The sequence below is a fragment of the Arvicanthis niloticus genome, unplaced genomic scaffold, assembly GCF_011762505.2.
Source record: "Arvicanthis niloticus isolate mArvNil1 unplaced genomic scaffold, mArvNil1.pat.X pat_scaffold_289_arrow_ctg1, whole genome shotgun sequence".
Taxonomy (NCBI): domain Eukaryota; kingdom Metazoa; phylum Chordata; class Mammalia; order Rodentia; family Muridae; genus Arvicanthis; species Arvicanthis niloticus.
The window spans coordinates 26969-37243 of NW_023045948.1; the positions used below are offsets into that span (position 1 = coordinate 26969).

Below are 10275 nucleotides of genomic sequence, written 5' to 3' on the forward strand. Positions count from 1 at the left end.
AGAGAGTAGGTGGCGATAGTGGGGGGGGGGGAGAAGGGGGAGGCGGCAAATCACTTACAAATGGCTCCCAAGCAAGACCGAAAGCCTAAATTCCAGGAGGGCTGGTGAGTGCTGTGCTTTCATGGCCTCTTCTTTATGAAGCAAAGTGTGTAAAGGTTGCCATAAAGGACAAACCAGTGAAGTACTTTGTCCAATACAGTGATTGGAATAAATATTGGAATGAATGGGTGCCAGAAAGCAGAGTATTTAAATATGTGGACACCAATTTGCAGAAACAGCAAAAACTTCAAAAGGCCAATCAGGAACAATATGCAGAGAGAAAGATGAGAGGGGCTGTTCCAGGGAAGAAGACATCTGGTCTACAACAGAAAAATGTTGAAGTAAAAACAACAAAGAATAAGCAGAAAACACCAGGAAACCGAGATGGTGGCAGTTCCAGTGAGCCACCTCAGCTTCCTAGGAAGAAGAGAGCCAGAGGAGATCCTACGGTTGAAAATGAGGAAACATTCATGAATTGAGCTGAAGTTAAAGTGAAGATTCCTGAAGAGCAGAAACCATGGCTTGTGGATGACTGGGACTTGATCACCAGGCAAAAGCAGCTTTCTTATCTTCATGCCTAGAAGAATGTGGATTCCATTTTGGAGGATTATGTGAATTTTAAAAAGTTTTGAGGAAATACAGATAATAAGGAGTATGCTGTTAATGAGGTTGTGGCAGGGATAAAAGAGTGTGGGAAGCTGCATAACGCCATTGCAAGATGGCACAGATCGCAACCCAAGGCGGAGCAATCAATCAATGCGTGCATGTGCAAAAGGGCTAACACGCCAAATCACTGCCCATCTCGGGGCCCCGCAAATGAGAGACTGTAAGCGGAACCAATCCTGTGCGGCCACGCCACTCCTAGGCCTATATAAGCAGCGACATTTTCCGGGCTTGGAGTCTTTCGCTCCTGCTTTCAAGACTCTCCAATAAATGTGTGCAGAAGAATCCTGTTGTGGCGTCTTCCTTGCTGGCGAGTCGGGCGTCCACAAATGGTGCCTAAACCCAGGAACTGAACATCGTCAGGCACAAGCGAGGACCCCCTGCTTCAGGCAGGATTCAGAACTGCTTCACGGGAGAGAGAGTAACAGGTAAGTCTCTGAGAGGTATGCTTCCTTTTGGGGTGGACCCGCTGTTCGTAGCTATTGCCCTTCCGTTTATTGTCCTTTTTGCCTTGGTCGTGTGTTATTGTCTTAATTGTCATAGGCCTGGACACGAGTGTATCTGCTGGGAGTAAGACCGGCAGTCCCCTTAAATTGTAGGTAGAAAAGAGCAGCATGGGTGTGGGACAGTCAACCCCACTGATATGAGCCTTACAGGCCTTGCTGAAAGAACACGGCCTGAAAGTGTCCGAAGACAATTTAAAATCATTTCTTAGAGAAGTCAATAGAATTGCCCCTTGGTTTGCCCCGACTGGATCATTAACGATTTCCAGCTGGGAGAAATTAGGGAGAGACATACAATGAGAGGCTGAGGAAGGGAAGTTGAGGCCAGTCACGCGACCGTTATGGAAGCTAGTTAGGGCATGTATACAAGATAAAAAATGTGAAAGGGTGGTGAAGGAGGGACAGCGGCTGTTACAGGAACATCAGGAAAGCATGTCAGAAACAGAGAAAGGTAATTGAACAGAAGCGTGCAGAAAAAAGAAAACAGAGAAAGGAAAAGAAAAAGGGAAACAAAAGGAAAAGGAAGATACTAAGAGGGGGATAAGTTAGGTTCTGAGTCCCTTTATCCTCCACTAGCTGAGCTTGAGCTACTACAACTCTCTAGCTCTGAAGACTCAGAACTTACGTCAGGTGAGGAGGAGGACTTAGAGGAGGCTGCTGCAGCCTATGAGTCAGAGCATTATGGCCCAGCAGGGATAACGCCTAGTGCCCCTCCTCCGCCGTACACAAAGAAAACAGGAAAGGACTCAGGATGTGGACATTCCTTTTGCACTCCAGCAGTGCGGAGAAAGTTGAGTCAGATGTTCCCAGTGTTTGAAGATCCAAACACTCAGAGAAGGTATTATGAGCCTGTTGGGCATAAGCAACTGAAGGACTTGGCTGAGTCCGTAAGGGCCTATGGAGTTAATGCGTCTTTCACACAATCTCAGGTAGAGAGATTTGCTTACAATGCTATGACCCCTGTGGATTAGATGAATACAGTCAAGGCATGTTTAACTATGGGACAATATCTAGATTGGAAATCTATATGGCATGACCTTAGTGCTAATAAAGGCCGCGCTAACGCGGCTGAAGGACAACCAGCATGGAACTTTGATATGCTTACGGGACAGGGACAGTGGGTAAATAATTAGACGGCCTATCCCATACAAGTGTATGAGCAGATTAATAATTTGGCTATAAAAGCCTGGAAGAGCCTTCCAAATAAGGGAGAGGTCTCAGGAAACTTAACAAAGATTATTCAGGGTATGAATGAGCCAGTCTCTGACTTTGTAGCTAGAGTGATGGAAGCGGCTGGACGGATATTTGGTGACTCCGATGCCGCCATGCCATTGGTGGAACAGTTGGTCTATGAGCAATGCACCAAAGAATGTAGAAATGCAATAACACCTTGGAAAGGGAAGGGATTGCAGGCTTGGATGAAGACATGTAGAGAGGTTGGTGGGCCTTTATCCAATTCAGGCCTGGCTGCTGCCGTGTTATCAGCACAGAATTCCAGAGACCTTGCTTGTTATAATTGTGGACAGAGAGGGAATTTACAGAGGCAGTGTCCAAAAGGTAGAAAGAATAGATCTGAAAAGAGAATACCAGGAATTTGCCCACAGTGTAGTAAAGGCAGACACTGGGCAAATGAATGTAGATCGGTCAAAGATATTAAAGGGCGACTGATTCCTCAAGATACACCACAACAGCCAAAAAATGGGACAAGGGCCCACGTCCCCAGGGCCTGCAAATGTATGGGGCAATACAAATGCGGATATCCATGAGGCCATCAATAAGCCGAGGAGAACCACTCCAGGTTCAGCCGGATTGGACATCTGTGCCATATCCAGAGTAGTCCTGACTCCTCAAATGGGGTGTCAACCTATTCCCTCGGATTTTAAAGGTCCTTTGCCAAGAGATACAGTGGGTCTGCTTTTAGGCCGATCCTCTTCTGCTTTACAAGGATTAATAATACAACCTGGAGTTATAGACTCTGATTATGAGGGAGAAGTTAAAATCTTGTGTTCTGCACCCCGGGGCATTGTCTCTATCTCTCCTGGGGATCGCATTGCCCAATTGCTAGTTCTTCCTAACTTGTATAACATGTTCCCTAGTAAACAAGATTCACGAGGAAATAAAGGATTCGAATCCTCGGGAACGACCTTTTCATATGTCTCTCTTGATATGGGAGATTGTCCTACCTTACAGCTGAATATAGAAGGTAAATTGTTCCAGGGCATCCTGGACACAGGAGCCGATAAAAGCATTGTGTCTAGTTCCTGGTGGCCTGCATCCTGGCCTGTTAACCAATCATCACATACCCTACAAGGGCTGGGATATGAGGCCACTCCAACAATAAGTGCTAAATCACTAAAATGGACAGATACAGAGGGTAGGACGGGATCATTTCAACCATATGTGCTCCCATTACCTGTAAATCTATGGGGGAGAGATGTGCTGAAAGCCATAAATTTTATATTAACAAATGATTATTCCAGACAAAGTAAAATTATGATGAAAGAGATGGGTTATATACCTGGTCTAGGGCTTGGAAAGAAGTTACAAGGAAGGGTCTTACCAATTGAGACAAAAGGGAAACAAGATAGAAAAGGGCCGGATTTTTTCTAGGGGCTGCTGAGGAGCCTCTGCCCATACCTTGGCGAACGGAGGACGAGGTATGGGTGCCTCAGTGGCCTTTGCCCTCCGAAAAACTGGCTGCAGCGCAAGAATTGGTTCGGGAGCAACTAGAACTAGACCATTTAGAGACTACCCAATCTCCTTGGAATACTCCAATATTTGTTATAAAAAAGAAGTCAGGCAAGTGGAGGCTCTTACATGACCTAAGGGCTATTAATGCACAAATGCAGGTGATGGGTCCCATCCAACGCGGGCTTCCACTCCTATCTGCACTACCTAAGACATGGAAAATTATAGTTGTAGACATCAAGGATTGTTTCTTTTCTATCCCGCTCAATGAGAGGGATAAACCTCGCTTTGCATTTACCTTGCCTTCTATTAATCACATGGAACCTGATAAACGCTATCAGTGGAGGGTCCTACCACAGGGCATGGCAAATAGCCCCACCATGTGTCAGTTATATGTAGGGAATGCTTTACAGCCGATTAGAGACAAGTTCCCCTCTTTAAAAATTTGTCACTATATGGATGACATAGTGTTATGTGGACCTGAGGAGGGTATTATACACCAGGCCTATTGTGAACTTGATAAGGCCTTGAAACAGAGAGGTCTTTCCATAGCCCCTGAAAAGGTACAACAATCAAGTATCAGTCATTTTCTAGGAGCCAGAATTACACTACAATATGTCACCCCACAGAAGGTTAGGATATGGAGAGATCAGTTAAACACATTAAATGATTTTCAAAAATTACTGGGGGATCTTAATTGGATCAGACCGTATTTGAAGATCCCCACTTCTGAATTAAAACCTCTATTCCAAATTTTAGAGGGTGATGCGCATATCACCTCATTGAGACAATTAACACCTGAAGCTCTGAAGTTCTTAATAAGGTAGAAGAAGCCTTACAAAAAGCCCAGCTAAACCGCATAAGTGAGCAAAAGCCTTTTCAGTTATGTATATTACAAACCATGAATTTGCCAACAGCAGTGCTGTGGCAGGAAGGCCCTTTGCTGTGGATACATCCACATGCTTCACCAGGTAAAACCATAGAGCATTACCCCACTGCAGTTGCAGAAATTTCACAAAAAGGAATTCAGAGTTCTATTACCCATTTTGGAAAATTGCCCAAGAGTCTTATTGTTCCATATACTGCATTTCAAGTACAAACACTCTATGCCACCATAGATGAGTGGGCCATTCTTCAATGAACATATCCAGGATCTATTGATAATCATTTTCCAAAACATCCCCTGTTACACTTTGCATCGTGTCATCCTGTGATATTTCCTAAAATAACAGCATCTTCTCCTATTCCCAAGCTATAGATATATATACTGATGGTTCAAAAACAGGGTTAGGCAGCTATGTGGTGAATGAACAGCCTGTTACGATACAATTCCTACCTAATGCCCCTCAATTAGTAGAGTGTTTGGTTGTTTTGAAAGTTTTTTTAAAGGTTTTCTGATCCTATTAATATTATATATGACTCCCATTATGTTGTTAATGCTGTTTCCTGTCTTGAAACAGCAGGTATGTTTAAAATAGCTAGTCCAGTAGCAGAGATCTTTGAACAGATCCAGACATGTATTTTGAGTCGCTCCCAACCATTTTTTATTCAACATATTAGGGCACACTCATTGTTACCAGGCCCTATGGCAAAGGGAAATGCCATTGCTGATCAAGTTACCAGAATGATGGCAATGCTGACCCAACCTCCAGTAATAACAGCCACTGACTTTCATTCATTATATCATGTTCCTGCCTCTACATTAAGGCTGAAGTTTAATATTACCCGTGCGGAAGCACGAGACATTATCCTCAAATGTGCCAAATGTGTGGAATTTCTTAATGCCCCTTCAGTGGGGCTTAATCCTAGAGGTCTTTGACCTTTGGATGTGTGGCAGATGGACGTCACACACTTTCCAGCCTTTGGTAAACTTCAATATGTCCATGTTTCCATCCATACCTGCTCTGGTGTCATACATGCCTCTCCTATGACAGGAGAAAAGACTATTCAGGTTATAGCTCATTGCTTAGAAGCATGGGCTGCATGGGGTAAACCCTTGATGCTGAAAACAGATAATGGTCCCGCATATACCTCCAATAAATTTCTTCAATTTTGTAAACAGTTGCGGGTGAAACACATAACTGGTCTCCCTTATAACCCACAGGGACAAGGCATCATTGAAAGAGCACATAGGGCCTTGAAAATGTATTTGCAAAAACAAAAAGGGGGAATGGAGGCCCCGACGCCACGCATGGCATTGTCTTTTACTTTATTTACCCTTAATTTTTAAAATTTAGACATGTATGGCAAAGCACCAGCCGATAGGCATGGCCATTGGCCACAGCCACCAGCTGAGATGGCCAAATGGAAGAATGTTTTGGGTAATCAATGGAAAGACCCGGATCCCATCCTTATCTGATCCAGGGGAGCTGTTTGTATCTTTCCCCAGAGTGAAGACAATCCAATTTGGGTCCCCACGCGGCTGGTGCAGATCATGAAAAATGAAGCTAGATTGCAAGATGACAGCTCTGATTCTCCTGATACTGATGTTCGATTTGGGGATAAGTATACCACTATGGGCTATAGTTAGATCTTGGCCTGTGCCCGTGCCAGTACATTCAAATTCTGCAGTGCTGCCGTTTATAGCTACTGAGTGTTACATGGATGCCCTGTGCTCCCGGCGCACCCACCAGCAGCCTGAGTTATATAATGCTACAAGTTTTCCATTAAATTTTACACTTTGTTTTGTGGTAGCAAGCAAGGGTAATAAGACAAGTAAACTTCATACACCTTGTATGACTCTTAAGAAAGCTACTCTTGCTAACTGGGTGGATCCTGTGGCTTACAGTAAGGTGGGGACAAGAGTGCTAGGGGCTGTCCTGAATCAGATTAGTTCAGGACAGATGGAAGGATCGGGAAATGTCGGTCTGAATTCATCAGCACCTATAAACATTACCACCACCATGATTAGAAGTAATGTTACTATAATTAAGAGGTCCAATTGGCATACCAATAATGCCACTTCGCAACAGATGATACCATAGTGCTATCCAGATTTGTCCTTTCCAGTGGTGTTTTCACCTTGCCAGTCTAAGATTAAACCCAAGAAACAAATTGCCAGAGGATTTGATTTATCTCCTCCTCTCAATTTGGCTATAATGAATAATACAGGTAATAGCACTGGCAAGGAAAATATTTGGCCCTTTTATCAATGGGTGTTGAGTAATGAGGCTGGAGCTAGTGCCAGTGTATCTGCCTTTGCTTTGTTGAATGGTATATTTCATGAAGTACAAAATGTTTCAGCTACACGATCTAATATCTGTAGCCATTTGGATAACAACATTTTAGGAATGCATCTGCACAACCGGTGTCGGTGTGTGTGGACCCCCCCATTTTTCTTTATGTTATCCAACTTTCAGAATAATTCTGATATCTTGGATTGTATGAATGTTATATGTTATTTAGTACAATGCTGGAATGGATCACTAGACCTAGCCTTGGTTGTGCACGTGCCTATCTTTGTGCCCATCCCGGTAGAAGCCGATCCTGAAACTTTCCCTATTACATCATTAATAAGACATAAAAGAGACTTTGGCGTTGCTGCAGCCATTATCACTGCTATTACCATCTCTGCAGCTGCAGCTGTGACAGCCGGCATAGCCATGGCTAATCAAGTTACAACAGCTACTGTTGTTAATCAAATTTCAGAAAACTTCTGAAGCTTTGACCACTCTACAGAAAGTGGATGCACACTTGGCATCAGGCATTCTGTTGGTCAATCAGAGAGTTGATTTGCTCCAAGCCCATGTGGAACAACTCACAGATGTGGTTCAAATGAGCTGCGTGTCAGCAACCCCACATCTATGTATTACACCTCTGAAATTTATGAATGATAGACTTATTCAAAGCCATAGTCTTTCTGCTTATTTACAGGGGAATTGGACTAGGGAGCTGGACCAGATGCAGCAGCAATTATAGATCCAGATCTTGAGCCTTAATGGAACACGAGTGGACCCTGTTACCCTTGGCGATTTTACTTCTTGGCTTACCTCTGCATTTTCTTACTTTAAGGAATAGGTGGGAATATTCCTTTTTGGCGCAATTATATGCTGTGGATTGGTGTTTCTGCTATGGATGGTCTGCAAATTCAGATCTCAACAGAAACGTGACAAGGTGATTGTTGCCCAAGCACTCATGGCCATTGAACAAGGCACATCCCCCGAAATATGTTTGACTATGTTAAAAAATTAACAGGCACTCGAGCACTCAGCCTTTGCACCCCAAGGGTTTAGGCCATTGCACTGGGACAGGTGAGGCTCTTTTGGCTTGATCAGCCCTTGCACATCGCTGGGATGTTGCCCATTGCACGCGATAGGGTGATCTTTGCCTGCCTGTTACATATCCTCCTTGATCGTCGTGAGCTGAGGAAGTTCATGACTAGATCGTTGGATTAGGCCAATAAAAAATAAAAAAGGGGGAGATGTGGGAAGCCGCATAACGCCATTGCAAGATGGCGTGGATCGCAACCCGAGGCGGAGCAAACAATCAATGCGTGCATGTGCAAAAGGGCTAACTCGCCAAGTCGCTGCCCATCTCGGGGCACACAAATGAGAGACTGTAAGCGGAACCAATCCTGTGCGGCCACGCCACTCCTAGGCCTATATAAGCAGCGACATTTTCTGGGCTCGGAGTCTTTTGCTCCTGCTTTCAAGACTCTCCAATAAACGTGTGCAGAAGAATCCTGTTGTGGCGTCTTCTTTGTTGGCGAGTCGGGCGTCCACAAAGAGTACTTCCATGGAATGTTGGGCACTCAGCTACTCTACAAATTTACGAGACCACAGTATGCTGAAGTTCTTGCCAATCATCTGGATGCTCCCACGTCCCAGGTGTACAGAGCATTATATTACTGAGATTATTTGTGTGAATTAGAGCAATGTTTGCCTCTACACCTCTGGACAAGATCAGCCTTGCTTTATTATGGAACTATCTACATGATTTCCTCAAGTACTTGGTGAAGAATTCTGCAGCTATGTTCAGTGCCAGTGATTATGAAGTGGATCCTTCTGAGTACCATTGGAAAGCTGTGTGACGGGCGTGCTCTCTCTCACTTGTGCTTGGATCTCTGTAAATAGTTTGGTTCTTATTCCTTCTCTTGGACAAATGATGTACTTTGATAATGGTTAGTGTATAACAATTGATGTTTGTTTTCTGTTTGATTTTAAACAGAAAATAAAAGGAGTAACTGCTCCTGTTTTCTTTCTTTCTTTTTTTCATTTCAAAGTTTCTACCAGTGCCTCAGTGATGGACAACAGAGAGACATGCTGTAGAGTATTTGCCTAGTTGACAAAGCTGCTTTTGAATGCTGGTGGTTCTATTCCTTTGACACTATGCACTTTTATAATATGTGTTAATGCTCTATGACAAAATGCTCTGATTCCTAGTGGCAAAGGTTCATGTCAGTGTATATAACTAAACACTCATCCATCTGTGCTCTTTTTTTTTTTTTAATGTTGCTTAACGAGCCCATCCTTTGCAAGTCATCCAGGTTGCTCCTTAGGCATTTTATCTTTGCTCAATTGTTAAAGAATGGTGGCTTGTTTTCATGGTCTTTATATGTGTGTCTAACATGATAGATGCAATGCATGGTGTAGCTACAGTTTTATGGAAAAGTCAATCTTGTAGGAGTTGTTTTTCCTGATATTCAATAAATTTTTTCTTTAAATTAAAATAAAATTGGGCTAGGGATTTCTCAAGAGAAGCAATAAAAATAGCTAAGAAATACATCAAAAAGTGTTAATCATTTTTAGCGGTTAGAGAAATGAAAAGTAAAACAACTTTAAAATTTCATCTTACCATGGTCAAAATGACAAAGCTCAAACAAAACAACTGATAACAAATGTGTAGAACGTGGGGGGAGAGAACCTAAATTTATATTTGGTAGAAATGCATGTTCCTCAGATCCAAATACTCAAAGAGCTGAAAAGAATTCTACCATAATACGAGCATACCACTCCTTTGCATATGGCCAAAGGAGTCAACAGACACCCTACTCCACACATACTTGCTTAACAATAGTCACTGATCCCCTATTCACAATACCTAGCAATAAGAACAACTTTAATGTCTTTTTGATGAATGGATAATGACACAAATGAATACTATTTATTGGTAAGAAAATAAGATAAGGAAATTTGCAGGTAAATGGATGGAACTAGAAAACTATTGATTCAGGTAACTCAGCTTTTTTGATAAAGCCTCAAATAACATTATTTTGTATTTATTTATAATTACATATAATACATATAAGTGTAGTATACGCATGTGTGTGCACATGTGTGTACACATAACTCTTAAGATATGTCACTTGGGCTGACAATGCTTCACAAGAGCCATAAACTGCTTAACACAAATCCTAGTTATCCAGCATAAGAAACTGAAGACC

General features: G+C 42.9%; 1 pseudogene; it reads left to right on the forward strand.

Moving 5' to 3' along the window:
• The first annotated feature begins 268 nt into the window (after positions 1-268).
• LOC117701875 (mortality factor 4-like protein 1) lies at positions 269-8922 on the forward strand (annotated as a pseudogene).
• Positions 8923-10275: the final 1353 nt, after the last annotated feature.